We start from the raw sequence: 17,368 nt of genomic DNA, 5'->3' as shown, positions 1-17,368 counted from the left end.
CTGTTTTTTTGTGTAGCTGACTTCACACAGCCTCTCCGCTGTTTTATAAACGAACGTCATATAAGGTCTTCCTTTTTCGTTGCTTCGCCAACGGAAGCAGCCTTTTTATTTAATCCTGTTTTTACGATTGTTCTGTTTGTATACCAGTTTATCAGTTCAGCACTCCGGTTGTAATATGACCAAGCCGTGCAAGCACACTCTTGAGAATGCAACGTATAGTTGTACAGGAGAAAAGCAATCTTGCCTGAAATCAATGGCAACCTTTTGTAGGTCTATGAACTTAATTTAAACTTTAGGTTTACACGGTGATTTCTTTCCGAAGTACCTGCACTCATGAATATGTCTGTATGCGTCAGTCGCTCAAATCCCAGCGGTTTGCACCGGCGAAGTTCTGCTTTTAAATTTTTATTAAGAAGAAAAGAAAACCTTTTAAAATTGAGGTAAAATATACCAATAACAGTTTGTTAAGGATCTGTTTTTTTGTGAAGCTGCCTTCACTCGAGTGATCACTTCGAGCTTTAAGCCTGAGAAATCACCCCGTAAATGCACACGTTTAATTGCACATCTGTTAATATGTATGCTTACACAGTATTAAAAGACACTCAACAATTACACAGTATTAAAAGACACTCAACAATTAACGTCATTTATTTTCGTTCCCGCGTTTGACTCGTGCTGTAAATCTCTTCCTTGTTTTCACTTCACGTGATTACGTAGGAGGCGTAATACGTGATGACGCGATACGCTGACTCCGCCTCCTCCATTAGAGTATATGGACAAAAAACAGGTTCCAGTTATGACCATTATGCGTAGAATTTCGAAATGAAACCTGCCTAACTTTTGTAAGTAAGCTGTATGGAATGAGCCTGCCAAATTTCAGCCTTCTACCTACACGGGAAGTTGGACAATTAGTGATGAGTGAGTCAGTGAGTCAGTCAGTCAGTGAGGGCTTTGCCTTTTATTAGTATAGATAAAAACATACATTTGATTTGCATTTGTAATAGCTGGTTTAAATTTATAGTATTTGTAAAAGTTAGCTTTTTTTTTCACTTCTATTCTCTCAGTCACAATCACGATACACTCCAGGACATGCAGATGAAAGAATAGTACAGACAGGTCAGTTCTGTGCTATATGCAATCATTAAATTCAAATGTTAACAGTTCCCACACACCCAAGGACTATCCTTCCTACATTTATGACATGTGTTGTTGTTGCAATGTATACACTTCTCTCTATGCTGTGGTTCTTATTACATTGAAGGGGCACCTGACACTGACTGAGTTTGCTTTCCTTGGGGAGCGGTGGTCTTGGAACAGAAGCTTGTTGATGTTGCATCCTCTTTTTCTTTTTCCATCGCCTAAGAAGTGACAATGAAGTTCCTCTGCAAGGTGAGCAAAGAACACTCTTCTTTTCTCAGTGGACCCATGCATGCCTTGCACAGTACATGCACGTTCATCACCGCCAAGTCAAGCATGTTGTAGCACACAGCAACCGGCCACCTGCATGCTCCTGCTCACACTGAATAAACCAACGCCTTCTGGTCCATGACGTCAATGCAGCACCGGGGAAAAAAAGAAAGAGACAAATATATGTGATGTTTTGAAGAAATCATTTGCTGACCTGAATAGTACCTATCAGAAAACAGGTTGCAGGTTGTGAAGTAGCACAACCCCTGTAGCTGGCCAGACGGTCCTGGTGCAAAAGCACTCTGGACCCAATAAACAACCTCCCCCACCCGCTTCAACACGTGACATGGGCCCATTGAAGGACTATCCAGCTTCAGACAGCGGGCCTTCTGCCTTCTTGGCCCATACACCCAAACTTGATCACCTGCTTAAAAAGGCTGCTCCCGAACCTGAATGTCATAGTGGCACTTCTGTACTCTTATCAGGCCCTGTGCAAAGTTATGTGCCACCTCCAATCGATCCTGCAACTTGTGGGCATAGTCAGGGCCTGGAGGTTCAGCTGGGGTCTCAGGGGGGTACACCATATACAAGTGCAGACGGTGTTCGAAACTCTTGTCCCAGCACTAATAAGGCAGGGGTGCATCCAGAGGATTCCTGCACAGCAGATCGGCAGGCCATCAGAATCAGAGCCAGCTGCTGGTCCCAGTCATTTTGATCTTTAGATGTGGTAGAGAGCCAGCTGTGTGGTCAGAGTCTGAATAAACCGCTCAGCTAGCCCATCACTCTGGGGATGTAATGAGGTGGTTCGGGTTTTCTGGATGCCAAGCTTCTCACATACTTTTTCAAAGACCTGGCTTTCAAAGTTTCTCCCTTGGTCTGAATGCAGTTCCACAAGTATCCCAAACTGACTAAAGAATTCTCAAATTAGAGCTTCAGCAACAGTCTCGGCTTCTTGATTAGGCAATGCATAGGCTGCTGGCCATTTGTTAAAATAGTCCATCACAACTAAAACAAACTGATTCCCTATCTCTCAGCAGGGAAATGGCCCAAGAATGTCAATTGCCAACCATTCCAGTGGAGACTCTACCTGATACTGCTTTAGTGGGGCAATAGACCTTCCTTGGGGTCCTTTCCTGACTGTGCATAAATCACACCCCCTGCAGTAGTCCTCTACATCGCACCTGCACTGTCCCCAATAAAATGCCTGCCTCACTCGTCTTAAGGCCTTGGTGACTCCGAAATTACCAACTCCGAGCGCTTCATGCATGTTCCTCAGGATCTGTTCATGCAGCTGTTGTGGTACAACAACCTGCCACCTCCCTAAGCCACCCTGATATCCTGCACCCACTGCTTCTCAGCAATACAACAACAACATTTATTTATATAGCACATTTTCATACAAAAAGTAGCTCAAAGTGCTTTACATAATGAAGAAAAGAAAAATAAAAGACAAAATAAGAAATTAAAATAAGACAGCATTAATTAACATAGAATAAGAGTAAGGTCCGATGGCCAGGGTGGACAGAAAAAACAAAAAAAAAACTCCAGAAAGCTGGAGAAAAAAATAAAATCTGTAGGGGTTCCAGGCCACGAGACTGCCCAGTCCCCTCTGGGCATTCTACCTAACAGAAATGAAATAGTCCACTTTATAGTTAGGGTTCTCACAGAGTCACTTGATGCTGATGGTCATACAGACTTCTGGCTTTTAATCCATCCATCATTGTTGGAACATCATGGTGCTTTGAGTAGATGGTGGTGGCACAAGCCACCACCAAAAGGACACCGGAAAAGGAAACAGAAGAGAGAGTAGGGGTTAGTACAGATTTTAGAGCCACCATGAATAGTTATTATAATGAATTGGATATACAGAGTATCAGGATTTAAATTACAGTAAAGTTATGAGAAGGCCATGTTAAAGTAATGTGTTTTCAGCAGTTTTTTTTAAAGTGCTCCACTGTATTAGCCTGGCAAATTCCTATTGGCAGGCTATTCCAGATTTTAGGTGCATAACAGCAGAAGGCCGCCTCACCACTTCTTTTAAGTTTTGCTCTTGGAATTCTAAGGAGACACTCAGTTGAGGATCTGAGGTTAGGATTTGGAATATAAGACGTCAGACATTCCGATATATAAGATGGGGCGAGATTATTTAAGGCTTTATAAACCATAAGCAAAATTTTAAAGTCAATCCTGAATGACACAGGTAACCAGTGTAGTGACATCAAAACTGGAGAGAGGTGCTCGGATTTTCTTTTCCTGGTTAGGATTCTAGCAGCTGCATTCTGCACTAGTTGCAAACGATTTATGTCTTTTTTGGGTAGTCCTGAGAGGAGTGTGTTACAGTAATCTAGTCGACTGAAAACAAACGTGTGAACTAATTTCTCAGCATCTTTCAATGATATAAGAGGTCTATCTTTTGCTATGTTTCTTAAGTGAAAAAATGCTGTCCTAGTGATCTGATTAATATGTGATTTAAAATTTAGATTACAGTCAACAGTTACCCCTAAGCTTTTTACCTCCGTTTTGACTTTTAATCCTAATGCATCCAATTTATTTCTAATAGCCTCATTGTATCCATTATTGCCAATCACTAAGATTTCAGTTTTCTCTTTATTTAACTTGAGAAAGTTACTATTCATCCATTCTGAGATACAAGTTAGACATTGTGTTAGTGAATCAAGTGAATCGGGGTCATCAGGTGCAATTGATAAATACAGCTGTGTGTCATCAGCATAGCTGTGGTAGCTCAGGTTGTGCCCTGAGATAATCTGACCTAATGGAAGCATGTAGAATGAGAAGAGCAGCGGACCCAGGATAGAGCCTTGTGGAACACCATATAGGCTATCATGTGCCTTTGAGTTGTAATTACCACAACTAACAAAGAATTTTCTCCCTGCCAGGTAGGATTCAAACCAATTTAAGATGCTGCCAGAGAGGCCCACCCATTGACTAAGGCGATTTCTAAGAATATTATGATCAATGGTGTCAAATGCGACACTCAGATCTAAGAGGATGAGAACAGATAAATGACCTCTGTCTGCATTTACCCGCAAATCATTTACTACTTTAACGAGTGCAGTTTCTGTGCTGTGATTTGTTCTAAAACCTGACTGAAATTAATCAAGAATAGCATGTTTATTGAGGTGCTCATTTAACTGCATAATGACTGCCTTCTCTAGAATTTTACTTAAGAAAGGCAGGTTAGAGATGGGTCTAAAATTTTCAAGAGCAGAGGAGTCGAGATTATTTTTCTTAAGTAGGGGTTTAACTACAGCAGTCTTAAGACAGTCTGGGAAGACCCCCGTATCTAATGATGAATTTACTATGTCAAGAACATTATCAATTAGCACGCCCGATACTTCTTTGAAAAAATTTGTTGGCATTGGGTCAAGGTCGCAGGTGGAGGGTTTCATTTGAGAAATTATTTTATGTAAATCAGGTAAATCTATCCTAGTGAAAGAGTTTAATTTGTTTATAACGGAATACTGAGGTTTAGCAGGATCCTTAGTGTTGGGGAGATATACTATGTTATTTCTAATATTAATTTTTTGATTGAAAAATACAGCAATAGCCTCACAGGTTTTACTGGAAGTACTTAGGAGGCATTCCTTTGAGTTACCTGGGTTTAGCAGATGATCAATCGTATAGAATAAGACTCTGGGATTACTAGCATTGTTATTTATAATCTTAGAGAAATAGCAGAGCCTCTCAAGACGGACTGTGTTATTGTATTCTGTTATTTTAACTTTTAATATTTCATAGTGGATAGTTAGTTTAGTCTTCCTCCATTTACGCTCAGCTCTATGGCATGTTCTCTTTAAATCAGACACTCTTTGGGTCTTCCATGGTATAACAATGCTAGAAAATTTTTAACTGTCTTTTCAGGTACAACTATGTCAACAGCAGCTCTCAATTTAGTATTAAATCTTTCCACCTTAACTGTTTACATTATCCTCGCTATTATAGTTGGCACTATAAACGGACTGATTGCTTAGAATGTTCGTAAGTTTTAAAGCTGCTGATGAGTCAAAGAAGCATTTTTTAATAATATGCTTCTCATGAGTGTTTTCTGTCATTATTTCTATATTAAAAAGTAGAAGAAAATGGTCTGATAGACCCATATCAATGACCTGCTTTATATCAACTTTTAGTCCTTTAGTAATCACTAAGTCTAACGTATGACCTGCTTTATGTGTAGGCTGATTAACGAGCTGTCTCAAATCGAAAGAGTCCAGGAGGTTCATAAATTCTTTTACTTTTTGGTCACACTGATTATCTATATGAAAATTAAAGTCACAGACTATTAAAAGTGTGTCATAGTTCGTAATTAAAATTGACATTAAGTCAGAGAATTCCTCAAAAAAAGATGCGTTGAATTTTGGAGGTCTATACACGGATAATACTAGAACGTGAGAATCTCCATGGATAACAACGGCGAGATACTCGAAGGACTTGAATTTACCAAAAATGACATCTTTACATTTTAACCGGTTTGAGTAAATGTTTGCCAAGCCGCCGCCTCTTTTTCCTTGGCGATTTGCATGAGTAAAACTGTAAACCAGAGGCGCGGATTTGATTAAAACAGCTGCGCCATTTGAGTTAAGCCACGTTTCACTTAGTGCAATAAAATCTATTTTTTTATCACTAATAAGATCGTTGATAAAGATTTTATTTTTTTCTCCAGCTTTCTCGAGTTTTTTTTTTGTTTTTTCTGTCCACCCTGGCCATCGGACCTTACTCCTTTTCTATGTTAACTAATGTTGTCTTATTTTAATTTCTTATTTTGTCTTTTATTTTTCTTTTCTTCATTATGTAAAGCACTTTGAGCTACTTTTTGTATGAAAATGTGCTATATAAATAAATGTTGTTGTTGTTGTTGCCAAGCTTGTGGCACCATATTCAACAAGACTTGAGGCTGTAATTGCTGCCAAAGGTGCATTGACAAAGTATTGAGCAAAGGCTGTGAATACTTATGTACATGTGATTTCTCAGTTTTTTTTTTAATAAATTTGCAAAAACCTCAAGTAAACTTTTTGCACGTTGTCATTATGGTGTGTTGTGTGCAGAATTCTGAGGAAATAATGAATTTAATCCATTTTGGAATAAGGCTGTAACATAACAAAAGGTGGAAAAAGTGATGCGCTGTGAATACTTTCTGGATGCACTGTACCTCTTGCCTGCTTTTTAACTGTTTGCTCCCTTCTCAACCTGATGCTGTCTTCCTCTATTTCCAGCAAGAACTACCACTTCCGAGCACCCCCTCTTTTCTCCACGAACCGTTAATTAACTGTCACTCAGCTCTCTCTTTAGGGAGGTGCCTTGAGCCCTTATAAAGTGTGTTCCCCAAAAAACTCCAAAAAACTGCTTCCACTCCCTACAGCCTATGCAGTGACAAGACACGTCACAATATCTTGAAATCTACTTGAAATATCTCAAAATGCATTTCAGATATCTTGAAATAGATGCATTTTCAGGTATCTGGAATTCCATTTGAGATATCTAACAAGCATTTACAGCTTTCTTAAAATTAATTTTGTGATCTCTAAATGTTAATTTGGCTTCCCATATTCACTCTTTAGTCTCACCTTCTTCCGAGCATGAATGCTGGTTGGCTTGCGCGGCTCACCTAGCTTGACTAGTATTGGTTTTAAATCTTATGCTTCTTTCCTTACTCTGTCATTAATTTACTAATTAAAGTTAAATTAATAGCCTGTTAATTATTGATTGCCTCTACTGCATTATGCTACACTTGCAGCCACTGCTGCTTCACCAGCATGCACTAAAAAGTTGACTACATACCCTTCACAACTTGCTTTGCTTCGGGACAGCTGTAGGAAACAGCAAAAAATAGTAAAGGGAAAAAAATCTCTTAAAGGTACTTCCTGGTACCTTAGTGGCAAACAAAAATGAGGTCTTTAAAAACAAATGCTCTACGTTGATCAACTTGGACACAGAAGCAACAACTAATACTCAGTTCTCAATAACCCATTCAACAAACAAGGATGACATCAGCTCACGGTACATGCTCTGTGCATCAGTAAAACTTTTCTACTCCTTTCCATTTTTCTCATGGCAAATTGCTTTCTGCAAAAAACAGATAAATTGCACAATTTTAATTGATTGAAATCCCACCATTATTCTTTTTCACTTTCAGTTCATTTTGCTTTCTATACTATGAAAACCTGTTCTTGTTGCTCGTTTTTTTTTTTGATTACAAGTAGAAAGAGATTCAGCAAAGCAGTATAAAAATTGAAGTTTATATCTATAATGTTAGTTTAGTTTTATTTACTAAAGTTGAAATTATGAAATAAGGCCTCACTTCACTTCTTGTTTGCTCATAGTTTACATGGACTGTTTACTATGAATGCAAGACTCAAGGCAGGTAATAGAGTGGCATACCTTTCAGGACTTACACCTATCCAAAGTCTTTTGCTGTAGACCAGGGGTCCTCAATCACGGTCCTGGAGGGCCGCAGTGGCTGCAGGTTTTTGCTCCAACCCAATTGCTTAATAAGAAGCACTTATTGCTCAAGTAACACTTCTGCTTCAATTTAGTGGTCTCACTTGTTAAGATTTTGAACTCTTATTGGTTATTTTAGTCTTAAACAGCTGTATTCTTGGTCTTTAATTGCTCCTAATTAGCAATAACATGCACATGACAAAAGAGACCAGCATTTCTCCATTTAACTTGTTACCATTTCCACTTGTTTGTATTTATCATGCACTATTGGGTTTAATTAAATACTTGGAAGGAAAGTGAAGAGAAAAAAGTGAAGGACTGAGAATTACTCCTCCATTTTAGACTTCAGATCATTTGGATGATATCCTTATAAAGGGGAAGAAAATCTAGGATATGAGAATTACCTGACATAGCAGAGTTAAAGCACGAACAAGCCACAAAATTAAATTATTGCCAAGAATTTCTTTCTAATTAAGCAACCGGGTTAGAACAAAAACCTGCAGCCACTGCAGCCCTCCAGGACTGTGATTGAGGACCCCTGCTGTAGACAGACTGTGTAACTTTCTTTAATGAAAACACAGAGAAAGAAAACATTTTTTAGCCAAAACATTGGTACAATCTTAATCACATATTGCTTATTGATGAGGCAATGTGAGGTGTTGCTATGATATATACATTATAATGCCTACATATAAATATATATGTATAGGACACAATATATATGTTCAAACTCTATTTGCTTAATTTACACGGTTCAAGTAGTGACTTTAATGTTGCTTAAGAGACAATGGAAATAAAAATTCATTCCAAAAATAACACGGTTAAAGTTTTGAAAAGGGATCAATGTTGTCACACATGTGCACTTGAGAGGCAATCTATGGGGCTTAACTGAGGGTAAGACGCAGAGTCAGGGGTTGATGAAGTGCACTAATGTCTCTTCTCCCTCTTCTACAGATCGCCAGAAGAGAAGCCCAGGTAAAGCACAACCGGCTCCCACATTCCCCTCCTGATCACACCCTCCTACTGACCACACTTCCGCCAACTCCCTCATAGACCCACCTCTTCCTGCCTACCACCTATCAAGTTCAACCACCTCCTCTTGTCAGTTAGTTAAGTTTTGAATTCCTTCCTAGAAATTGCTCTTCATTTGATTGTTGGCACAATATACGTGGTGGGTCCTCAAACCTATTACTACAGTAGACCCCTGCGAAGTTAAGTTTCAGAGTTCGCGGCCTCAGTCATTCGCAGATTTTTCCTTAGAACCTAACTAATAATCGTTAGTTTAAAACGAAAATATTCTCCGCAAATTTTATGGCTTTTTTCGTGGCAGTACTGTACTGTAGAGAGAAGAGGAAGCAGCTGTAGAGAAAACCGTGACTTGGGATGGTGAAAGTAGCCAATAGAATTTAAAACTGCAACTCCCAGCAGTCCCTGCAGTGGCTTTGATTGGTCTTCTGTTGAGGGTGCTGGGGCTGTTGAGGTTAAAGGATGTCAGCGTGGCTTTTAAAAAGGGGGCCGGTGACCAAAAGCAAAAAAAAAAAAAAGTTTTTGTAATTTGTGTTTCAAGTTACTGTCTGTCTGCCTTCTGTTGGGTTACCAGCTATGCAAAAAAAAAAAAAAAGTTTTTGTAATTTGTGTTTCAAGTTACTGTCTGTCTGCCTTCTGTTGGGTTCCTACAGCGAAAGCATAGCGGGAGTCAATATAAATATCAGTGGTTTAAAATTTAGATATTATACAAGCTCTAGTCAAAGCAAATATTTCTGCTCCCTGCAATGAACAGGTGTTTAGGTGTTCCATGCACTCCATTTCTGCACATACTGTATAGCATAACCTGTCTGAGTATTACCATCCACATAACAGCTGAAGGAGCCATCCACAAAAAAGCTCTAAGTCAGCATTCAACAAAGGTGTATCTCGGAGATCTACACGAGGAGTAGCAATGTGAAAACTCACTTGCTCATAATCATGAAAATCCCCTCTCACTTCTCCATCAAGTCCTGAAGGTAAAAGTATAGCAGGATTTAACTGAGAACAATGCTGCACCTTAACATTAGGACTATTCATATTTGCTTAATTTAGAAACTGCCAAGTGCGGAGTAGCTGCTTTTGTCAAAAAGTGGTCATCAATAAACTGAATTAGTGTTGAATTTGTGAATTTAAATGTTTTAGACTTTGTGAAAACAATGCAGGATTTTCACAAAAAACATATGGAAGTGCTGTCTAAATATGCTGAATTCCCTCATATGTAAAAGCAAATAAATAATAACTATCTTGGAGTGTTGTGGCAGAAAAGAATGCACTACACAAATCTACAACTGTATAAAACATTGGCTCTGGTAGTATGGACGTCAAAATAGTGGATGGATCTTGTTGTATCCATGTCCACTTGAAAGGGAACAGTCTTTCCCTTTACTCTTAATATTATTTTGAGGTTTATCTGAAGCATTTTGACTAATATATGGTATTAAATGAGTATTAGGCTCTTCAGTAGAACTCTGATCCACAAATTCCAATGCTTGACCTGTTGGATTCTGCATAGCCCAGGACACAATATTATATGTATTTGGACCATCACTTCTAATTTCCCTTGTAACTGCATTATTTTGTATGTTTCAAGGCCATTCACCTCACCAGTGACCACTTTCTCCACAGATAAAACAGCCGTCATTTGGTATACAAATACTACTGCAACTTCTGCTTCCGCCTTGGCCTTGATTATGGCTTTGATGTCTAAAGGAGCCTCATCCTCTAGGCTATTACTTTGGCCCGCCTAAAATTGAATTTTAGCAATTTGTAATTTATCTGATTGTTTTTGTTTCTTTTCTTTAAGCTGGTTAAGAAAATGCATGGCTTCTGCCTTGGTTTGTGTCTCACTAAAAGTGCGATAGTCAGTGCAGTGCTGTTTAATTGCCTCTTACACCTTACTTTGCTACCTATCAATGAATATATTAACAAACAAATGCATGTTATCAGGCCCCACAACCTGGTTAGAATATTTCTCATACACCTCCTGTAACCAATTATCATCAGGTTCTTCTTTAGTCTTTTGCATGCAACCTTTTATTTTAAACCAGTCAGTCTTTTTTTTTTATATATTTTTATTTTATTAATTTTCATTGTAATCATTCCATACAAACAGATCAATTTATAACCCAACAAATTTGAAGACTAATCAAACCCCACCCCTGAGAAGGAGAGCTTAGCTAAAGGAAAATTGCTTAAGGCTTTTTAATAAGGCAACATTAAACAAAAGAAAGGGAGAAGTAAATATCTATGTAAATAAGAGATGGAGAAGGGAGTTAAATGTGGTAATAGTTATTTCTCTTATTCTAAAATAATATTGATTAAATCCTGCCATGTTTTGAAAAAATTTTGTACAGATCCTCTAACTGAGAATTTGATTTTTTCCAATATCAAATAATATAAAACATCAGCTTCCCACTGACTTATAAGAGGAGAATTAGGATTCTTCCAATTTAACAAAATAAGTCTGCGTGCCAAAAGTGTAGTGAATGCAATCACCGTTTGCTTGTCCTTCTCCAATTCAAGTCCATCTGGAAGAACACCGAACACAGCTGTTAATGGGTTAGGAGGGATTGTGATACCAAGGCTGTCTGAGAGGCACTTAAAAATTTTTGTCCAAAATGATGTTAGTTTGGTGCAGGCCCAAAACATGTGACCCAGTGAGGCAGGAGCTTGGTTGCAGCGTTCGCAGGTTAGATCTTGCCCTGGAAACATTTTGGACAGTTTTAAGCGAGACAGATGGGCTCGATATATAAATTTTAGTTGAATAATTCTATGCTTTGCGCATATAAAACTTGAGTGAATTCTCTGCTTTGCTACCTTCCACTCCTTTTCTGATATATTGATTAAGAGATCTTCTTCCCAATGTCCTCTTGGATCTTTGAAAGGTAGGGACTCTAATAAGATTTTATATATTGCGGAAATAGCGTTTATTTCCTCGAAATTGAGCAGTATTTTTTCCAGCATTGTGGAGGGTGCAAGGTGGGGGAAATCGGGCAATTTCTGTTTAACAAAATTTCTAATTTGAAGATAGTAAAAGAAATGTATAGCTGGGAGGTTGAATTTTGAACGTAATTGTTCAAAAGATGAAAATATGTTGTCTATATAAAGATCTCTGAGCATTTTAATCCCAAAACTTGCATTTATTGGAGAGCAGAGCAGGGAGTATAAAGAAGTACTACAGGATTTTATTTCTATTGCGGACCAAGCCTGTGTATGTTCATTTATTTGTGTCCAGGTTTTTATGGATTGTATGTTTGCTGCCCAGTAATAAAACTGAAAACTAGGTAGAGCCATGCCACCTTCTGCCTGAGGTCTTTGTAGGGTTGCTCTTCGGATACGTGGGTGTTTTGAGTTCCAAATGAATGAGGTTATTGGTGAATCTAATTGCTTAAAAAATGATTTATTGATATATATTGGAATGTTTTGAAATAAAAAAAGAAGTTTAGGAAGGATATTCATCTTAACAACGTTAATTCTTCCGGCTAGAGTGAGATGAAGGGTTGACCATCTATCTAAGTCTTGCTTAATTTTTTCAAAACAGACGCCAAAATTTTGTTGATAAAGAGCTTTATGTTTACTTGTGATATTTACCCCTAGGTATTTAAACTGATCAAACCAGTCAGTCTTAACAGGATGTATTTCCTTTAACTTGTCTGACAGTTCCGTGAACCTATTAATTGAAAACACATCCCTTAACTCTGTATCATCATCTTGCCATTTATTTAATTTAGATTTTAATTGATTTCACACCCCTAATTTAAGAATGGCCATCCTTGATTTTTCCATATCTCTCCAGGTCCTTTTTTTGGAGGTCCAAGTTCACCCAAGCTTCCTTCACAGTTTTGACCTAAACTATGTTTTTGGCCCATTGTAACTAAATTAATCCAAGTTTAGCTGGGAGAACTGCTTCTAAATTTATCAAGGCCCCTCCCCAATTTTCTTAATCAATTAATACTGGTGTATTTGCAGAAGAAACACTCCTAGCACCCTCAAGGACCCACCTTGAGCCAAATATAGATTTATACAAAACAAAAAAAAAACTTTCCAGACCTCCTGCCAGTATGGTTTCAGAGCTTTCTGATAATGGCCTACATGCAGACCCGAGTCTTGCACATAAGAAGAGGCATATTTGAAAAGGCACACCTACCTTACTAAGTGTTGGCTGTTCCTTCTTACAGTTCAGCCCCAGATCCCATAAGCCACAATATTTTCCTTTAACAAAAAGGAGGTCTTTAATAACATTAATGCTGATCCAGAACTTTTACATTAAAGTTCTGAATACCAGTTAAAGCCGTCTCCAGTTATTCCCCCACCCTCCACTCTTCCCATAAATCTTAGTTCATACCAACAAGCATTACTTTCATCACCCGAGATGTAAAAGGCGTACCGTCATCTGATAGAATTTCTCAAAGTATGCCGATATGAGTAAAAGCCTCAGAGAAAGATTTTGCCACAGCCCTAAAATCTGCTGCCTTCCACAAAGGTGCTACTTAAGAATACCTGGTTGCAAATAGGGGACCAGGTCAATGATGTCTAATCCAACCCTTTCAAAATGCACTTCTCTGATTTATATTGGATTGGGAGGGGTGTGTAACAGTTTGTGGGCAAGGACAATCTGACAATCAGGGCAAGGTTTATGGAATTGTTCCTTATATTTCCCCATACTTACCCAGTACAACTACCTTGAAATTTGTTCCCTAGTTTTTTGGGATTTTTTTACACACCAAAATGCCCAACCCAACACATGAAAATGCAGATTCCTCAACATCTCTGTTTGAGAAAGCAGAACAACTAGCTGCTCAGCGAATTACTTGGAACAAGAAGCCCTCTGTTATTAAAAAGTGAGGAGTGCTCAAACGGTGTCCATCATAGTCCCTATAATATTCTTTGTCTGCTAAGTGAGCCAGCCTGAAGTCAAATTCCAGACTGGTGTCCTTCTGTTGCAAATGCTAAAACCCCACCATGGGCCAGGCACTGCACACACTAGTGCCAGCTGCCCATCATTACCTGAAGAGGAGGAGGGCATAGTGGCAGTAGAGCCACCAGCCTCTCCATTGTCACTAGCTAAATCAAGTTCAATCTCCAAATTGCCTTCCAGACCAACTTGATTGGTGACAAGCCCCTCCATCTCTTCTAAAGGCACTGTCATTAAGGAGGAAATATGTGCTTTGCAGTTCCCAAGGATTGGAGGGAAAAGGCTACTTTGTTTCCAAACCAACATAGGCAAGTGGCAATTTTCCAGTCCAAGCTCTATACATCGGAAGTAGGTAGTAGCACAGTCTTGTGTTGTTTCACCTAGCCATGTACACAGCAAATGCCCACATGCTCCAAATTTTTGCAACGTAGCCTCTTTAGCATTTCATAGTGAACCACTCAGAGGTTACTACCAGAGTCCAACCAAGCAAGCACCTCCTGTCCTGCAACACCTAGCACTAGAATCCCTGAAGCCTACGAAAAAAACTTGTAATCCCTGTTCACCTTAAATTCCTTCGCACCTCTTAATCTATGTCTTTTGTGTGTCAATCAGCAAAAGCCGCCTGCTATCCCATCCTCCCCACCTCCAGAGCAGAGTCCGTCACAAAATTCTCAGAGCTCAGGTCTCTTTATCTGGGAGTGAGGTACATGGAGTATCGTTTTTTGGAATACATACATTTCATGTGTGCTCCGTGTCTACAATGATCTGTGTAAGTGTAGGATGACAGGTACTGCTAAACACATAGCAAAAACAGAAACTTTTTCCATGTTATACTAATAATGACATGAAGTGTATAATGTGCGAAGACTTTAGTCCAAATATTAAATAAACATGTGCGCTTTTATTCAAGAATATAACCAAAGATGTTGCTGTCAAGGAGTTAAAAAACCAAGCTCAAATGTCAATTGACAGGAACTTGCTTTGTATTCTTGAATGGTGTACAGCACGGGTGTCAAACTCCACGCCTGGAGGACCGCAGTGGCTGTAGGTTTTCATTCTAACTATTTTCCTAATCAGTGTCCAGTTTTCACTGCTAATTAACTTCTTTTCCCTCTATTTTATTAGCCCTGTTTTTAATGATTAAGTCTTCTGAATTTAATCTTTTCTTCATTAAATGACAGCTAAACAGAAATGAGATGTGAAACAAGCCAACAAATGACCAGCTAAATTGGGGCTTCAAACTCCAACTACTTTCACTCCAACCAGTTCCTTAATGAGAAGCTGGTTGTTGCTGTTAATTAAACCCGTTATTCAATTTCATGGTTTGTTGCTGCTCTCATTCTGTCACAGCAGACATTTCCAAAACTGTTGTTATTCTATTATTTTCTTGGTAACCTGAGAGATCAGCCTTACTGAGACCTTCGTCTTTCTTTATTTTCACATTTTGTTTGATGGGTACAGGTGAGCTGGTCATGTGCAGGCTTGTTTTGTGTCTCATTACTGTCCGGCTGCTAATTAAGGAAAAAAACAACTAAGGGGGCTGAGTCAAGCTAATTAAAACTAAGGCTAAAGAAGTTAATTAGCATCAAAAACTGGTTACTAATTAAGAAGATGGTTAGAATGAAAACCTGCAGTCACTGTGGCCCTCCAGGACCGGAGTTCGACTCCCCTGGTGTAGAGGTAAGAACTGCTGCCTTATAACCAAAGGTTCCGGGTTCAAGGCCGAGCACTCTGCATTTTGAGTAGTGAGCTGCTATTATTATTATTATAATACTGTATAATAAAAACATTCATTTGATTTGAGTCTCTGACACCCAATGTAAATATTGGCTGCTTGTAAAAGTTAGTGCTTGTTTTTTTATGATTCAGTTTTATTCTGTCAGTGACATTCACATGGTACAATGATTTTGCCTCTCCCCCTTTGAGTTGATGGCATTTACCTCCATTCTTTTCACAAGAGAAGTGATGACCACGGTTGGTGCTCTGATTGATGCCTGCTCAGAACTATTTGTTGTACCAGCAATCAAAGATACCATTTGCGCTTTGACAACAAAGAGACCAGTACAGAACTTGTGAAAGATAACAGATTTGCTCCGATCTTGGACATCTGGCAACATTTTGTTGAGAACTGTGTTTTGACTTACAACCCAGGGCAAAGACTTTCCGAGTCTGTGGTCATAAAGCATATGGAGCCGTTTCTGGACAAAGGCAGAACCATAATCGACAGCTTCTTCATATTGATGTCACTGACTAATAGACTTCTGCACTGTGACAACTCTGCTTGGTACTGTAAGTAAAATGGGACTTCCACCTGCAGCTAAAGTCACTTCAGTACATGAGCAATTCGCCATGCCAGTGTTTAGATCTGGCAGTGCCATGCTGATGGTGTATACACCCAAAAAGAAGAAGCCTTTGATTTCAGTCTGTAACGGCCAATGTTAAGTTTTGCTACCTGTTAAAGACATCACAGAAAAGACAGAAGCAGACATACAAACACTGGTGAATCGTGTCTTCTTGGTATCTTGTTGTCACTTGAATTTTTTTATTCGTTATACCTTTGCAAAATTGTTTATTTTATATTCCAGTAACCACTTGAATGAGATCAAATCTGTCTCTGCCTCTCTTGTGCATGCACATATTCATACATGAAAGTTACTATTTGAAAATGCTATGCCATTTAAACATGAATTGTCATGTGAACATTATTTTTTTTTTTTATCTTGCCTGTACTCCATGTTATGGTGCATGATACTGAAAATGCAGCATAGGTATGCTTTAGGTATATGTTCAGCATTTCTTGGCTCGCACTTCCTTTCATCCTGCACTTACACAAATCATAGTAGACATTGAACACATATGAAATGTATGTATTCCAAATAATGATATATTATTTGCTCTTTACTCCAGGCACCTCACTACCAGTTAAAGAAACTTGAGCTCTGAGAATTTTGTGACTCAGTTCAGTCGTTGGGGGGGTTTGTGGGATAGCAGGCTGCTTGTGCTGATCAACACTTTTGTGAAACAAAAGATGCTGATGAGTAGAGGTGTGAAGGGATTTAAGGTAGCCCGGGATTACAAGTTTTTTCATAGGCTTCAGGGATTCTAGTGCTAGGGAGTTGCGGAAATTACCTCTGTTCACTAACTTAGATGAAACCTCAGAGCAACACACCTCTGTCAAGCCAATCTAAATGGCCTGAGCTGGTGAGAGGTGTCCACAGCAGAAGCTTCTGTTATTCAACAAAGCCTCAGAGTTTGCTCAACAGCGTCTTCAGCTCTGGCTGGTTGCTTTCCCAGCCACCGCCAGAGCAACAGGGGCTTGAACTTGAACTTGACTGACAGTTGGATTCAGTGCAGAAGGTTGTTCCTGGCCAAGAAGACAGAGAGCCAAGCTGCGGTGGTCAACAGTGGAATGCAGAGGGAAGAAACCTTGAAAAGCGTGTGTGTGAGGGGATGAACACAGACAGATTGGTGTCACAGGACCCAGTGTAGCACTAGCTGGCACAAACCAGGGGTGGCTTCTCTCTCTCCTTGTGGCCTGTGCACCCACAAGCATTCTCAGCAGAT

This window comes from Erpetoichthys calabaricus, chromosome 7, assembly GCF_900747795.2.
Source record: "Erpetoichthys calabaricus chromosome 7, fErpCal1.3, whole genome shotgun sequence".
NCBI classification, from domain to species: domain Eukaryota; kingdom Metazoa; phylum Chordata; class Cladistia; order Polypteriformes; family Polypteridae; genus Erpetoichthys; species Erpetoichthys calabaricus.
The sequence above is the reverse complement of the archived record's forward strand: the minus strand, read 5'-3'. Positions refer to the sequence as shown.